At 33.6% G+C, this 18,832-nt stretch overlaps 1 protein-coding gene across 1 annotated transcript in view; it reads left to right on the top strand.

Annotated features, from left to right (window-relative positions):
* Positions 1 to 8,482: 8,482 nt before the first annotated feature.
* LOC113497151 (ATP-binding cassette sub-family G member 4) overlaps positions 8,483 to 18,832 on the top strand; it is a 35,844-nt gene continuing 25,494 nt past the window's right edge. Inside the window, exon 1 of the mRNA XM_026876550.1 lies at positions 8,483 to 8,692. The gene's annotated coding sequence lies outside the window, so the exon portion shown is untranslated. The remainder of the gene's footprint in view (positions 8,693 to 18,832) is intronic.

The following is an 18,832-nucleotide window of genomic DNA, read 5'->3' on the forward strand; positions in this document are numbered from 1 at the left end:
AAATATTTTGAAGAAATACTCTCTAATTGACGTAATATTTGCGTAAACACATCTTTGTTTACTTTTAATATTGTTTGTACGTATTGTTGCTAAATATTGTTTACTATTATAATTGATTCATATCATTGATGTCACGGCCGTAATCTATATAATAATATGTACTTCCCGATGTTTTTAAACATAATAATTTACTCTCGCAAGCGTCATTAGAAGATTATTTTGATACTTATGATAAATATCCATTTCTTTATGTATTTTGTAGAAGTGCCGTTTTTGTCGCTGTTTTCAGACATAATTCAATATTTACTATATTCCGAAGATCGCAGGTATAGCATGTGTTATCCCCATTGAAACACAAAATGTTTATTGTAGATTTAAAACTAAGAATTAAGATACAGTATGCATAAAGACAAAATATCTTACGGGTGCATAATGAGCCTAATCTCTTATTCTATGTTCCAATGCTTAGCAAAGTCAACATTTTTGTACGATGAATATTTATGCTAGTGTTTTGTTTACTCAAAATAAATCTCTTATTATATGCACAGACAGTGCAGTTTATTATCGTGAGTGAGACAAACAAATTATGCCGCATTAGAAGAAGAGAACTTATATTATCTTATCTTATTTTCTCCAATATCTACCTTGAAAGCTATAAAATCGTTGAAATTGTATCTTAAATAAACAAATTGCATTCAAGAATAAGTTAAAAGCCTTTGAAGTATCGACAAACCGTTTTACCATACCGTAATTTGCCTCCAACAAATTGTCTGATAGACTAGACAATTTATCTCAAGATGTTCGTAGAAATGCATTTGAATTCTGTGAGTTATAGTCTAGACTGAATCCCAGGAAGTTTCAGTTCAATGTCATCCATTCACGCGTTTCGCAGACACTGGCTAGGGCAGGTAGATCGATACACACTGCGTTTCCGCCCCTCTAACGATGTAAATTCAACTGGGGGTCGTTGCTCTGGGGTGAAAGGAACACCTTTTTATTCTATACGGTACGGGGACGACACGATTACGATGTGAAAGGGATTATATTGATAAAAATATCGTTTAATTAAAAAAAAGCATAGAGATATTATGCAATCATCTCAAACATATTATTTCTCTACGCATATTTAACGCTTGTTCTAAGTTTTAGGTCACAAACACAAAGACTGGTTGACTGTGTGTTTGTGAAAACACGGATTAATACCTTAAACGGGTTGAAGTTAAAGACAAAGAAAACAAGTGTTATTCTCTTATAAACTCTAGTCTTTCGTAAACGCTGATAAATTAAAAGACGAATTTTATAACGCTTTTTAGAAAGGTTTTCAGAATAAAAAGTAGATTGTCAAGATTCTCAACTGTTTTATAAATTACAACAAAACTAAAATTAACACATATGACAAGACCAATGTTATTCAACCCATTTTACCCTTTCTCATAGTCAAAGACTTACCGATTTCAAAACCGACTACGATTTAATATGCTAATATCGGATTTATTTAGTGACTTTGTGAAGCTTCAGGTATAAGAGAATATTTTGAGTATAGTGAAATGTGTGGTATTTTATTTATGTTTTTACTTATATAGAATTTAAGCTGTGTGTTCTGATACTTATGAATTCCATTTCAATTTCAATGTTATTTATTTTTAAAATAAAATAATGACCTATCACGCCATAATGAACATATTCAATGAATCACAATAATCAATAGTTAAAAAACTATTTGACCACTACTTTATGGAAACTCAACTATTTTTGATACCTCTAAACAGAAAACCGTGATGGAGAACTACACTGGTCACTGACTTAAATGTTATCCTTGAGAGTCATGCTGCCCCGTCGCCGCGTCGCTCTCATGGGAAATATCGAGATAAATATTCCGTGGCACGGATAGCCGACTGGTATAGGTCAGCACACCGAACACTCTGATCATGAAGAATCGAGAGTTTGATTCCGCGCTCATGCATTTTTTTGATCCACGGAACCCTGCTTGAAGTCTTTATGCAGGTGACTGTAATGGTGTAAAACCCTCCGAGACACAAGGATTCAATTCCTTAGTGCAGGAGTCTTTATTTCAAAATAAAAAAAATACGCTGGCAAAGTTGTCGTGACGTCATCGAATCGACCTAGACACCCCTCGTAATCGTCACGTTCCCTTTTCATATAAAAGCTACCAGCATCGACACTCAACAGGGTATTGATGCGTTGACTAGAACTCCATGGAAATAAAACCATATTTGTCAGGTGTATTGACAACGTTGGAAATAAGATTTGAATTTATCGCGAAATAATGTAGAGTGAACACGTTTTCCATAAATTGTAAGAGTGGAAAACAGCTTTATAAGCAACGATTTATTCGTATATAGGGGGTGTTGTTTGTTTATTGTTGTAGGTTAATGGCCTTATTGATTTGGTTAATAAAAGATAGTTCGAAGAAGGAATTGTTGGCTATTTGTTCCCACTTATTGCGGTGTTAGTTACCAAGAGAATAATATCACTTTGTTAATATTAATACTGAAAGGTCGATGATCTATACCTTATTAATCAAGATAAAAGAAATATCTATTTGAAAGCATTTAAAATTTATGCACAAAAGCCTTTTTAGGGCACAAAATAATGAAAGAAGTCTTTAGTCTCTCCTCTAGTTTCTTAAAGAACCATTTTTAATTAGTGAGAAAACTAGATCGCTATTAAAACTTTTACTAGACTTTTATGGACTGGATACCTCTACAATTTTGTTCTCATTTATTTTAAGCTGGTTCGACGGTAGAAATTATTTGGATCAAAATAAATGTACTTTGTATACAAAATGCTAGTCTCGTGATAGTCTGAAGTCCCACGCTAAGATCTACCACCCACTATAAGAAATTAGGATTTATATTTTAAACAAAGTGATTACCTTGTTCTAAGCTATTTTTAATGTCTCTAAAAACCAGCTCAACCACAAATGGGACATATCAACATTTTTTTTTGACTCGTCGCAGAAAGGGGCTATCCCAGAGTAGGTCATGTGATATGAAAAAAATACACAATGGAGCGGTTTAAAGCTTTATAAAGACAACTTAAAAACAGTGGCAGTGTCACGTGTGAGAAGTTCCTACTAAAGTTGAGAAGTTCTACTTAAATGTCAAATGTAAATTGACAGTTTTGAGTGTCATACACAAAAGCTACTTAAAAATTTACGGATGTTCGTTTCATTTACTGTAATTGTTCCCTATTCTTTCTATTAGTTTAAAAACGATAGAATCGATAATGTTTTGTCATAACTACTTGAATCGATTCAAATGAACACCTTATGTACTGTGAAATAAGAAATTGTAACCTACTGAAGACTAGAAATTTGCCGACTCTACCTAAGTCATCTCTATCTTTCTAATCGATTAATATAAATAAATAACAGGAATATAAGATTAGGTACGTACCAAGAGATATCAGTTACACATATTATGAGACCATTGCTACATCGTAGTCAAAGTATTTAAGATTTTGCAATTTTTAATTCATCAAAACAGATTATTTCTTGGAATCTAACAATGGTGCGCGAGCGTTGATTTCTTGCACACCACACCTCATGAGTGTGAGAGAGATAGAACGATTTGACGCTGCTCATCTCTTTCACTCGAGGCGAGAAGAGGCAAAACACGTTTGAAACTTTACTACCGCATTGACCTGTGACTCTACCGACTCTACAAAAGTTTATACTTGTCCATTTCGACTGCTTCATGCAAGTTAGAACTAGATATATCCTATCTGTATTATTTCAGTCACATTTATTATTCAATCACTTAAAAAGGTTTCATATTTTATCTCCGAATGCGTTTCTTTTTACCATAATTATTGAAAAACTTATCTTTTACGATTTTTGTGATTATAATCGGAGTGACATTGGATATATTTTCAGTATAGAAGATATTGCTCCTACGTTAAGTGTTATCTCGGAGCTCGTGGCTAAGCTATAACCGCATAAGTGAAACGATCACAGGTTAAGCTATGCTTGACGCAGTTGGTCCGTAGATGGGTGACCATCTTTATCATAACGAGTTCCTCCGTGTTTCGAAAGGCACGTTAAATTGTAGGTCCCGGCTGTTATTTTTACATCTTTGACAGTCGTTGCAGGTAGTCAGAAGCTTGAAAAGTCTGACAACCAGTCTAACCATGGGGTATCGTGTTGCCCAGGTAACTGGGTTGAGGAGGTCAGATAGGCAGTCGCTGCTTGTAAAACTCTGGTACTTAGCTGAAACCGGTTAGACTGGTAGCCGACCCCAACATAGTTGGGAAAAGGCTAGGCCAATGATGTTAAGTGTTAATTATATCGAAAAGTTTATCCTGTGTTGAATGGTGGTTTCTTAGGTTTACGCGAATGTTAGACATTGAAATGAAACTACTTTTACGGATTTTATCGCGGTTTAATTTTAGATTTTAGTTCCCGACGTTTCGAAACCTTTGCAGGTATCATGGTCACGAGCAGTCTGCCATAAAATCTAAAATTAAACCGCGATAAAATCCGTAAAAGTAGTTTCATTTCTGTGTTGAATGTCTATCGTAGAATATCGATTTGGCACTAAAAAAATATATTTCGGTATGCAAACTTTTAAGAGTGGAGCATATCTTTACGATATTACTGTAGACATAATAAAGCAACATAAAGCTTCAGTGTTTGTTTTAGTAGCTTTTCCCAAGTTTGTTGTAAGAAAAGTTTTGACTGCTTGCCTACTCAGTCGAGAATTTTGTTTCAATGTGTCTATCATACTTTTGAGGTGAGAGATAAAAAATATATCAAGAAATTGGAGTGCTTATGGAGTTTTATTTCTTAAGTCATTTTAATGAACAGTTTGTTGTAGACATATTTACTGCAATACGGTGTGAAAATATTATTAGAGTTTAACAGTGTTTAAGTTAGTTAAAATTACTTTTAGAAGGACATATTTTGCTACAGCCGTTAAAGCAGTAAAACTCTGCAATGAGGCTAAGGGAATAGATATGTTCTATAAATATTATATATCTACTTTTGTATCAGTAGGCTTTAAGCGACGGGTATTATTATATCAGAAAATAAATTTAAATAACGCGACGTTCAGTAAATAAGTGAAATATTTTATTTTTACCTTAATTAGCTGTTGTCGATGTTAATTAAAGGTGAACCAGTGAACCGACAAAATCAATTAACTGACTAGAACCACTGATATTGCTCTTAATTAGAAAATAAACTAACAAAATCCGTTTCATTTAATGTAGATAGCAGTATTCTGTTAGAAAAATCGATTGTTTCTTTACTTAATTTAGTTTTTAAGCCATTTCTTTACCCAACCCCTTAGTCTTATACTAAATATCGCATACTCACAGTATGGTGACTTTAGAATTGGTAAAATGCTACCATAATACGGTTATTTTAAATAAAATACTAGTTAAAGAGCGGTCACTGAACGGAACAAAGTAGAGCGTTTAATTTCATTCATACCCCTATATATTTGGTAATCGATATCTTGATACTTACGCGGAAATTTCCAACTTAACTTAGGACTATGTTTACAATCTCCCATACCATTCCACTGTTGTGATGTATTGAAATAACACAGTACCAAGGAAGTCAAACTATAAACATCCGAACCCTATTTACTTTGGAATGATTGGACTAAGACTAAACATAACAAAGATTCTAATTCCATGAGAATTGTCATACTTTCGAGATCTTTATTTCAAAAGCGAGAATCTTGTTCTGTAAAAGATATTCTGTTTTAGCTCTCTTGACTTTCAAAACTTATTTGTACGAACAAAAAAAAAAACAACTTAAGAAATTCTTAATAATGCTGACAGTTACAATTAACAACATGGACAATCTCTATTCTAGTTTTTTAATGTGAGAATACTCAGGCAACCTACCTTTGTTACATTGATTTTCTTAAAAGGAAAGATATTTTTTTTTTCTAATAGTCCTTAGTAAGTTATCTCTGCTTGCAATCCACGAAAGAAAAGGCGATTTCCTGTCACAATAGTCGGTATCTAAGCGGGCAAAGCCGCCGGCACAATTGACTCTACAATAAATCAACTCAAGCAGCTGAAGTGAAGGGAGAGTTAAACTCTACCGCGGAGTAATGTACTGTAGAGCTAACTAAATGTATTAAATCACTGTCCAAAGCATGCATTCAGCTGTAGCAGTGTTATATAATATCAGTTTGTATCCTACTGGAGGGCGAAGACCTCTCCTAAGTAACGAGAGACGAGCATTGATCACTGATCAAGGAGTTTCATAACTTTTGGGCAAATACTGAAATTGATAACCTTTTCATCTGTAGAATATCGGCAGAGCTTCTGTTTGTTGCTGGGACTTGGTAGTTTTTGATCTTGAGTATTTTGAACTGAAAATATTATTAAGTATATTAAATACATATATAATAATATATGGTGAAAGGAAATAAAGAAAAATCACTTCTTTATTTCCTCTCACCAAGAGCGATATGTGCAAGGTTTCCCTTGAAAATGTTGTGTATGAGAAATCACGTGTATAAGCTCAAAAAAACCTTTTCCTTTACGTACGTAATTTTCAAAGGTTATAAACTCGGTAAACAGTCTCAAGTATTCATTTTTTACTCCAAGAGACAATGTTGTGAGTGAAACTATCACATTTATTATGATTGAATAAGCCAAAAGTTATTTGGAACTTTGTCAAACGCTTTCCAGTGTATTTAAAAACGTTGGCTAATTCATTGCGTTTGCTATTCTGGGTATACATGCTTCGACGAATACTGTACGAGGTATTGTAATTTATTATTACTTATTATGTAACACAGCTGAGCAAATGCCTCCACCTAGCTCTATCTATGGCTGTTTGTGTTTAGTTATGAGTTCCTTTTTCCTTTTACTTGGTCTGAAAGAGTTATACTTCTGAACAAAAAAGAATATATATAATGATGGATTTTAAACGTAAAGGTAGATCGGATGCTATTGGCTGTGTATTAACGTACCAAGGTCTCTACTTCGATAAACATATTATAAGTCATTGATCTCAAGTTTTTTTCGATCAATCAAGTTCTGATGGTAGTTAAATCAAGATATATTTTTTAAATTATCAAATGGTATGGTAATTGTAATGGTGGAGGTAAACTAAATATGTGAAGTTTTGGCTGCTCTACTGATGGACTAAAATCGAATTATAATATCCTTCGATAAGGCAATAGTAGATGTTTGTGAAATTGCTTCAGTTATGTCAGAATAGCCAAGTTTTATGTTTGTTGAATAACTGTATTATTATATGTCTCGTTCGAGTGTTCATGTACTGGCCGCAGCACGTGTATAATAGTCACAGAAAAACGAAGAATCGTTAAAATACATATTTGAACGACTTTTACTTCACTTTTTTTACTAGTAAGTACCTTCTGAAAATGTTTCAGAACATTCCTTTATGTTGTAAAATATATTTTTTGTAATTGTTGTAAGCATAAGAGGTGTTCCAGTTTAGAAGTCCGACCTGGTTTACTTTCATAATCGTTAACTTAAAAAATATTTAAGTATTGTGTTTCGAACAAGAAAAATAATTACCATAAATAATAATATACGTTAATGATGCGCGGAAATGAATATAAATTACCAGCTGGTTAACGTGGGAGGAATACTTTCTACGCTAAATTTAGAATATTTATATGACTTTTATGTGAACAGAATTGAATAGAACGCTACTACTAACACGAAGAACACGTTTAAAAACCTAAACGACGATTATTGATTTTTTCTATCATTGAGTTCCATTCAAAATTGAGTTGTCTCCATCACCGTGTGTACGCTATTATTATTTTTAACCTCACAGACGTGGTTGCACTGAAAACAGAATGCATTCAAAACTTTATCCTAAAATAGGGCAGTTATTTCCCGAGCCGCTACATCCGCAGTGCGCGCCCGCTCCGCCAGAAAGAGGGCACATTGCGCCAGAAAAGGACAGGCACAATGACCGAAATCGATGTTAGAAAGAGCAAGTGTTACGTAAACCTGTCCCGCTCGCCGCCGGTACAGCCGCACCGAGTTTGCACTGGCGGCTCGATCGACAGTGCGTGGTGTACCCGATTCGCACTCATTCTGATGTAATCATAACGTATTGGAAACAATAAATCGAATCGTAACCGACGTTCCGGATTGTTTCGATATTAATACTTTTGCTTTGCTTATATTCAAGTAACTATACTTGTTTCCACGTCAGTTCCAGACAAAATCGATAAAGAACAGAAATTACTTTTATAATTTGATTAGAATCAGAGATTCGTTTTGTTTAAATATAAAATATTTACATGTTATAGAACTGAATCTTGTTTTAATTAGAATAACATGGATGTTAAGTTACGTCACGAGATGTTAGAATTGATAATCGATTGGCAATGAGTTCACAAACATTAAACAGCTGTAGAGCTTCGGGCAGCATCGTCTTTGTTCGTAGGCAGGGACACACAAACACAGCGAGTACGTATAGCCTGAGCGCCGTGTTGAGTTCGTTGTCGTGTCGTGATGAATCAGTAGCACATGAGCCTCGGCGGTGAGAGAGCGCGTTGCCGCGAGCTGCACACAACAATCAAATATTAACCAAACCCTTTGTAGTGCGTACGCATTTCGTTCCATAGAACTTGATTTAAATGTGTGTGACAGGCGTGTGCATATTGTGACGGAAGATTGTTTATGATCCCTGGATTTGGATAGCCATATTTAGTATCAGGTAAGAAAATGTTTATTTTGTTTTTCTCAGTTATTCCGTTTAATAAGAGAATGTTGAATGGTAAAATGTCGGCTGTTGTGTTAAACACGTCGTATGAATTTTAATTGTTTTACGAATTGTTGTGAAAATCACTGAGTTCAGTTAAGTGCATGTTGGTCTGGGCTATTCGGGTTCAGTGTAATTTATGGTCACTTTTTTATTTGTTTCGTCCAGCTTTCAACTGCAGTAAAAGTGAAGGCAAAGTTACTGAAAAAAACGTGTAGAAGTTACATTTCAGTGCTATGAAAGTAGCGTGACTTGGAGTAATTAATCAAGTTCTAATAAGCTAAGTCTGGTAGGAGGCTATATATTTGTGTTTCTTAATGCTTTGTACAAATTAGAAAAGTAAACAAAGAAATTAAATATGAAACTTTTTTATTTGATCTTGACCTACAAGAGGAAAATTTACGCAAACGAGGAAAATTCTATACGATTTGTTTGTTCTGACTGTATTAATATAAGTAACCGTATTACCGTAACTAATAAAAGTTGAATATATTAACGTGTTACCCTAGGCTTACATAGTCTAAGAGATGTAGAATCTTTTTAAACCCAAAAAGCTATTATTTCAAGCTGGCCAATTTTTAGACACTTTTACAAAACTTTACAATAATGGCTCTAGATGCACGGTTCCAAAATGGAAGAAAACTCAATGTTAGTAAAGACATACTTACGGTCAAATACAGAAACAGCAATTAGAAGTCCATGTAAAAATCTTACTATCTCTAACTTTTGAGGGTATTTGGTAGAGTCGGATTAACATGAAAGAGCGTCTTAGTACAAGTTGGATTTGGATAATGAACAAGACCCTTAAAATGGAAAAATCGTGCCACATTATGTATCTAAGTATTACTTTTACGTGTATAGAAAAACAGACAAACCTGTTATCACAAAGCAAAGAGACTTTTCTTAATTAAGAATGGCCTTTTCTACTCCTACTCTACTCCTAATTGGCTAATCCATTATTGATGTATTAAGTAGGAGATATCTATTAAACTTCCAAGTAATTTATTACTCAATACAATACCATTAATAGCTTACAAAAATCTCCAAATTTTTTGCCCCTGCCCATACATTTCTGTCTCTTGTCAAGCGAGTCCGAGAGCTATTTTTTATTCAGACAACGACTGTTTTGTGAATGTTTTATTGGAGTGTATGTCTAGCCGACATCCCGAGTAATATAAAGCTACTTTAATCCAGTTTATATTAAAGCTATTTAATACTAGAAACACTTACATCTCATGGAGAACTTGTACAACTTACAGCAATCGTTTAAAGATCTCTTTTTTCAGCTACTAAAGTTTTTACGAGAACCTTATAAAAATAAACTATAAGCTGCTATTTTGGGAGGTTTTAAAAAGTAGTTATAAAAACGGTTATTGGTTGATACACTTGATACTTAACTAAGCTTGCACTCAAAAATATACTCCAAATGTTTTCCAAAAGTGTTCTCTACCCGAAAATGATTCCCTGATACATACCTGTCACAGCCCTACCTGTCATTAGTTAACTAAATGACTAACAACCTATCATAACGCTTGGTATGAGGTTTGACAGGTCGTTAAGTAATTTTTGTGTTGATCATCCTTCAGAAACTGGGCGTAAGACACAAAAAGGCTGGGTCGATATACATTTGTGAATACAGATAGAAATGAAACTGTGAATGTTGGTAAGAGGCTAGACGAAATCGCTGGTTGGTACTCTGGGAAATTCTAAGGCTTTTAATTTATGCATTGTTAATGGAGAAAAACGTATACAAAAGGTTTTCTTTTGTTTCTTCTCTAAGATAAAAGAAAATTGTTTTTCGCCTTTTGGTTTGAATTACTTGAAAAGGTGTTTGCGTATATCCATAGAGTGTTGTTAAAAAAAGCCGTGAAAAATATATTATTTATGATAAAATTAAAAATTTAGCTTCTAAAAAAATTTAAACATTTCGAACGAAAAAATAAAAAAGTCGAAACAATGTTGCCCTACTTCGTTTCTTGTTCGCTGTTAATAATTAAGTTATGAGCCGACTTTATTTCTCCACTAGAAATTTATTTTTTCGATAAATGTAAGAATTTTTGTCCTTTAGTTTTTTTTTTCTACATTTAAATATATGCCACGAAACATTTACGAATATTTTAACAGGATTAGTAATTCAATATGAATATCACTTCGTCAAACTCAGTCGATATTTGAAAGAAATGTGTTTAAGGTCAAGTAATTTCTAATATTTTTTTTATTGAACTAGTCTGGTTGTGTGGCATACTAATTCATACATCATCATCAGCGTTGAATTTTCCCATCTTTGTTTAAGTCGGCATCCAGTCTAACCGGATGCAGCTACCAGTGTTTTACACGGAGTGGCTGCCTATTTAACCTCTTAAACCCAGTTACCTGGGCAACACGATACCCCCTAGTTAAACTGGTTGGCAGACTTTCTAGCTTCTAGCTACCTTTAATGACTTTGAAGTATATTTAAAAATTGTGAGGTACGGTCTACTCTTCATTTTATTCTTCTTTTGTCCAATAACACATGAAAGTAAATGCACTTTTAGGCACACACACAGTTTTTGATTAAATAATTATTGACTTCCAAAATCTATCCACAATATTTATTTACACCGTAATAAAATGATAATAACTCATTCCACTTTTTAAAATGTCTATTTTATTAAAGAATGTTATTTTCCACAGTCTATTTAAGGATAAAATGCAATAATTTATTATACTTGTTCAAAAAAACTTACTTTGTTCTCTAAAAAATCGTAGTCTACTCATAGTAATTATAGTTCTTCCATATCTATGGAAGTAATCACAAATCTGTGTCAATCTTATTAAGATACCAACATTTAATTTATTCTAAATAATCGACTAACCAACATTGCACATTTCCACATTTTTACACATTGCCCATTAAAATAAAACCACATTCATACCTGTCCTGACACACTGACTTATCTAATTAAAAACTGCTTTAAATTCCTATGTATAAGATCAAACGGCATTATAATAAAGAATAAAAGAGTTTAAGGTCATTTGGAACTCATCCAATCGCTTGCCGTTAATTAATCTCCAACAAAAAAGCATCATAGAAAGCTCTGAGGGCTTTAGGCTTTTGAGGGGAAAAGCGTTTAAAAGTTAATGACATGTAAGTATGTATTAACTTCTTAATGTAATCATTTATCTCAATATCCTTTAACATTTTTTCCGTATTTTTCATCCACATATATAATCTCCGTCATACAACAAAATTATTCAGTTCATTTTTCATCTAAAAATATAAGGCCATTATTTTCAAAATCCTCATTCAAACCTACTTACATTTTGCAATAATATTTTACCGGCTAGTTCCATGTTTAAAAATGAATTGAGTGTTTTTCAACGTTCAATATTTGTTTCGTAAAGAGACTGTTTTTTGTTTCAACCTCTTTGTGTCATTTTTAAGGTTTCTTTTTTCAGTCCAATTAGTTATTTTTAACATTAGTTGTATGAAGTTTTTGTGACCAGTCTTTGTCGACACTGACATTTTAATTTGTGAGTCACGAATGAGATCTATAATACTAAAGTCACAAAGTACAAGCGAAAGTGATTATTATTTGCAGAATTACAAATCGTGATAGTGATATATGGATGAAGAATTTCAGAAATAACTTACAATCTATTTATTCAATTGAACTTTGAGGTTGCACAAGAAAGTTGCTATGAAGAAGATTAATAATATTATCTTGAAAATCATCTGAATATATTCTCATATATGAAATGTTCTTTAAACCATTTAGAATTTCGACCAAATCTCTAGAGCCTTAAGTTTGAAAAACCCTTCATCCCTTCAACCCTTCTGGTAAACCACACGTGACTCTAATACAACGCAAGGCCGCGCAAGCATACTTATCATAATGTATCATTGTAAAACTCAAGCTCAAGGGATGAGGGATAAGTACACGCCCTTTGCCGCCCTTGACCCTAAAAACTGATCTTAGATAAAGGACGTTTTCCAATAATGTTGTGTAAGAACTTCAGATTTTTGAGAATTTACGGCCTAGACGGTGGCATGTCTCTGTATTTTGCGTGAACAATATTACGAAAATTCAAGTAAAATTCCTGAGAAAATAAATCTTTAAAGCTTAATAAATCTACCTCAAATTGATCTTGACGAAAATATTAACACCAGTCTACTAAATCTTGAAACCGAAATTTTGTCGAACCCTCCATCGATTCTAGGTATAGAAAAATTTAATTCCATGGCATTCAGGTATTTAAAAAGTGTAACAAGCTATATCGAAACTGATAGATAATATTGTAATATCAACACACTCAAAAGACATCTAGGTTCGGATGTGGTATTGCAATAAAAACAAAAAACTTAGAGTAGTGAAAAATAATTTTAGTTCCTAAGAATATAATATAAACTAGTTTACCAGCTGCAGAATAAGCACCAACCATAGAAACTTCAAACCATACTGAAACAACCTCAGTTGGTCCGATAAGATATTTAATCGTAGATCGGAAACATGTTACTGCAGAGTGTAATTGTTGAACATAAACAGTTACGCATGCGCATTTCACCGGCGTCGTATTACGTCAGTAATCTTAAAATACATACACGATGTAAACGATGCTGAGGAAGGTAATAATCCAAACAGAATTCCATCTGAAACTGCAAGTTTGGCCGTAAATTTAGAGGTATTTGTATGGGATACAAATGGAGTAAGTCTTGTTGATAATCAAGCCAAAATTTTGGTTGGTGATGAATGCAATAAGGAAACTAAAGGAGAGAATGGCACATTTAAAGAGTAATCCACTCCAGAAGTGCTGACATTGTTGCTGCTTATCACAGTAGACTAGGAACACAAGATCAGGTTGATAGGCCAATTGATTTTACAGACAATTTTGCTGCTGTGGATACCCAAGTGCCCAAATAATAGAGAGTAAAAGATGGTTTCAATTTGCTATGAAATAAAGCCTTGTTTTTCCACGAAATTACATTAGACTAGGAATTAAATGAATCAACTTTATTTGGATAATTCAACGACATAAACATCTGTACTCATACCAAAGCCGTAGTTGTTGCGTCTTTCAACAATGATTCATAATCGAAAGTGAGACAAATAGAATGTCAAGCCTCAAGCAATGTTAGCTTCACACTTAAAATTCAAATTCTAGCTTCAGCCGTTGGCTTTAGGTCTAAATTGCTGTAACATTCGGACATAAATGCAGTAATCTCGTGTCTTTGAGTTCTCTAGAATAACAAAGGCATTTATTTTACTGTCTGTAAGTAAAACGCAATGAACTAGTTGGTATTTTTCATTCCAGTATATTAAGACACCGAAAAATTACAAAATGATTATGTACACGATATAAGCTTATACGAACTAGCGTTTTATTTTGATTTGTTAAATACTTTGGCAAATCTTAAATAAACCAAATCTGGCATGTAAAAGATTCGAAATGCAAGTATTCGAATAAATATACATCGTAAAAAAAAGATCGTCTGGCGATATCTACATTTGCCAAGGACAACTATTATAACATCAGAAAGAATTCCTGGCGCTTAGTGCATACTTATTTTAAGAGTGAATGAGAGTATTTATAATGTCGGGTGTCCAAGCAAGACTAGCAAAACTTGTGACGAAGAAAACATCACAGCAGTAGTACAATGCACCTAAACCACCTTGAGAAGTTGGCAAGGTTCCATAATTACACACAATATCTCATGTCTGAAGATGAAAATAATAGTATTATGCTTACATAACAAGGGCTGAACTTACCGAAACGATAATAATCCCTTAAACTGGGCAAAGGAAGCCGTTAAATGCTGTTACGTATACAAATTCTTATTGTGGATAGCGCATCGAGGGCAGACATCGACTCTGAACAAGATAAGTAGGGTACTGAAAGTTTGTTAGTAGAGCAATCAATCACTGCCCTGTAGCTTCTATTCCGATGGTACTCACGCCAAACTAGATGGATCATCGCGATGTAAGGGCTAATGGTTCAGGTGGCTACCACAAGTAATCGATCTAAGATTTTATGGTATGATTACTCAAGAATTTTTTTGGGATCAACCTCCTGACCTTGCTGGTTCTGATAAGAATACTTAATACTAGTCTCGAACAAACGTTTTATATCCACAAACTGGTTTCAACTTTATTATCCTTTATTACTTTCATACAGACAGTGGTTATAAAAAAAATATCGGAGACGAGATTCGTGTTGTACAAAGCATACTTCGGTGGATTTTGCAAAAAAAAATTATGTGTCAGTGTGTGAGAACAAAAACGTCGCAACTACTTATAATTCAAACATCGTTTTCCACCATCAGACACTTACATTTTCTGACTAATCGTACATCTTGTATTACATACGTCTTCCGTTCAGAAACATTTCGTATTCCTTTTTGACGATTGCCGTTCCGTTCAATTTAATTTACTGTACAAATAGGACTATCTCCATGGACTTTAGTATTCGTAACGATTGTTTTTGTATGTTCGTTGTATCTATGATGACGCATTATCAGCTGGTACATAATTATTCCGAGTTTGATTTCCTGCTTCTATCAACATGTCGTCAAAGGAAGCGGTACAATACACGAGCGGCTGTCCTTTTTAGTCAAAGTGCAGTCGTGGCATCATGCAGATATGGAACATTTAAATATTTTTAGCCTTCAAGAAACGGCATAAGACGGCCAAAAATTGGTTCCAACAAATCACAAAAATCGAAGACTAATAATAGCCCGAGATGATCTATACGACAATATGGAACAAAAATAACTCGAATGAGTCACTTTAACTAAATAGAAACAAAGCATGAATATTTAATTGTTTAAATTACCCATAACACCGAACTGATAACGAACCTCTGACACGAATTCGCTTTTACAAAACCACAATTTATCATTGCAAAATATAGCAACATTATAGGTCATATTGTTTAAGTCCATACAATTGATTTCAGCCTTTCAATAAGCGGTATGAAGGCGTTCCAAATCAGAATCATTAGACCCGTAAATTTTCAAGTGATATTGATTGTCACGCGGCTTGTCTGTGGTCTGATGATACGTAACGAGCACAATTATTTAGTCTATTTGTGATAATAAAGCGAACAGAAACGCCAGTATCGAGTAAAACAGAAAATGAAATACAGAAGTTGAAAGTAAAAAGTATGAGAGAGATGGTAATGTTTATATTTCGAGAAGTTAGAGTAGAAGTCTTGAAAAAGGTTGGTATCAAAATTATTGCAGAACGAGAATTTTAACTCTTAGAAAAAGATGAGAATTTAGATACCAAAAACGACATAAGATGCCATGATAAAGAGCATCATATAAGCAAGAAATAAAATGTTAAAATTGTTACACGAACCACATAGTTAATGAAAAAATGTATTATCCGAAAATACAACCTTAGAAAGTCAAACGAAAAAGAACGTCGCACTGAACTGTCTCCCGGAGAAAATGAAAATCATAATCTTATTTGAGATGTGAATTTGGGTAAGATTATGTGGCAAAAACTCTGACACCTTGTAGCTATTTCTTTGATAAATGTGCGTTACACTTTACCATGATAAATATTTCTGCCAATTATTCCAATTTTTCTATTCATGGATCTGCCTCCTCTTGGTGGACCTTGGTGGTCGCAAGCAATTAATATTCTCTAATTGGATGTTAAGTCGAAAATTCAACTAATTAATGAAGTAATTTAATCGCAGCTGGAATTTCAAAAGGTATTTCTTATCGATAATCAGTTGCGTGTACCTTTAGGTAATCTGTAACCAATATAGTCCAGCTATTTGAACTTATTACGAAGGTCAGAATTTTTATAACAAAATTTGCGTGTGTCGCGTGTTTCGTTACAGTCAAAAGTGTATCGATCGCCGGCATTGTTACACTGAGTTTGTACTAGTGTTTCTATTACGGGTAAAGAGAATTACGTAAACCGACCAACTGGGGTTGATCTTGGTATTCGAAGAAAAGGAAAGCGTATTTATTTTCTACAAGATTCGGTACGCTGAATAGTGATGATATCTTGGAAGTAACCCCTTTAATATAAATAAAGAATGGGTTTTCAGTAAAGAACTAGTCTGTGATTTAATTCATAATTTCTATGCGAAATCATTTATGGCAAAACTATCAGAACCGGCCTTTGATTCCAAGAATATTCCGCTCCATATTTGCGTACTCGATCGTAGATACTCGTTTCTCTGAAATCTTTACCTTCGTGGTTAATGTTCTTACCAATTTTTTTTTTTTTTTTCTCTAGCCCACTGTGTCCCACTGCTGGGCAAAGGCCTCCCCCAAATCCTTCCACCAAATCTTACCAATACTAGTGATTATTTAAATTTCAAATTTCTCTATTTTAAGACTAATTCCTTTGAGTTCAGCAGTTACGTAAAACGTGATAGTACTAATAAATCATATCTATTCATTATTCAGGCTATAAACCCGTTGCCATGGCAACTTGAGTGAAACATCGCATGAGCGTAAGCTCTAGTTCTACATTTCGTGTCCTAACCCATTCTGAAATAATCTGCAAACCTGGCTCCATTAACCCTCGATCTATAAGATAGTAGTGAACTTTGAAGAGGTGTAGTTGTAAACACAAAGTTTGGCAATTGTCATTTGTATTCCATTTATCTTTAAGGACTAGAAAGTTCTTGTGTATTGATGGAAGAATTATATGGATAAAGACAAATCAAAGCATAATATTAAAAGTGAAACTAATTAAAATGACCTAAACCCATGAAAACTAATTGACCCATTATTCTTGGCTCCGGAGATCGGGACAACGTCGTAGAGTTTCTATAGCAGCGACATCTTGTTTCCAAGATGGCAACACTTATCGTACCTACACCATAAGTGACAAGAATATGTAGTAAATCCCATTACTAAACATCACGTGTTTTAATAATCGTCGTGCGTCATTCCAAGATGATACGGAATCCATTATTGCGCATGGATGACAATACGTTAGCAACTACAAAACATAAAATCCAGTTTACCAAAACGTCTGTGGCATCTGAAAATTTTGAGCCATAAACTCAACCAGTCTAGAACAAATTTAATGTTCATTAAAATTCCAGTTTTCATGTTGAGGCAGCAAATTGGATTCTGTTATTCAATCATTTCTATTTATTGCTTTCAAATTCGTCTTGTTTTAGTTAAAATTTAGGATTTAAGTTTCATTAATAATTTAATTGGAACCTAACATTAAAATTAATAATTACGGACTGATTTGATTATTGTTATTTCGTTAACGGTAATTTCGAGAAACTCGCATTTAATATTAATTTTAATGGTTCCGTACCCAAAGGGTCAAACGGAATCCAATTACCAAAGCTCCGATGTTTGTCCGTCTGTCTCTCAGCTGGCACTGTCTCGCAATCTATGATAGCTAGTCACTTGATAATTTTTCAGATGATGTTTGTTTTTGTCGTCATAGCAACAAATAGTAAATTTGATATAAGTAAGATCATAAAACCTCTAGCCTATGCTTACAATACCCTGAGAGTTGCGAGTCCGAATCACACTTGACTTTTTTCATATAATCGTATAAAGATAAATTACTTCAATTATTTTGATGACAGCGCATCGATAGTCTAATATTAGTAACTACTTTTAGTAATATCGAAAATTGGTCTATTACAGTATCGTGTAGGTCTATATTAAGCTATCCATTAGCTATTTATACAACCAGTTCTGGTTTTACGTCATTGTCGTCTTCAATTTTTAAACGAGGCTTTTCAAAAATGTCATATGGAAACATTCTTTGCTTACAAAAGATATTCGTATTTCTAAAACAAGCTATGCCTTCACAGTGCCTACGATGTAAAATCTTAAGGTCCAAGGTTTTATTGAAATACCGCGAAGTTGCCTTCACATCTTGGTATTTCAAAAGGAATGGTTTGATAGCATTTTATTAGCGTTGAACATAAGAATTCTTTCTTTCTTGCCATAAATATTTCTTTTATATTACAGTAAGCTTTTTTTCAATTTTACGAATCATGAAGATCAAAAAAAGTATCACTATGCTTTCCCGTCTAATAGCATTACTAATGTTATCTTAACTTTTAAAGCTATTCCTATTGAATAAATCACTAATAGTTACCGAACTATTTCTTTAC

The sequence above is a fragment of the Trichoplusia ni genome, chromosome 9, assembly GCF_003590095.1.
Source record: "Trichoplusia ni isolate ovarian cell line Hi5 chromosome 9, tn1, whole genome shotgun sequence".
Taxonomy (NCBI): domain Eukaryota; kingdom Metazoa; phylum Arthropoda; class Insecta; order Lepidoptera; family Noctuidae; genus Trichoplusia; species Trichoplusia ni.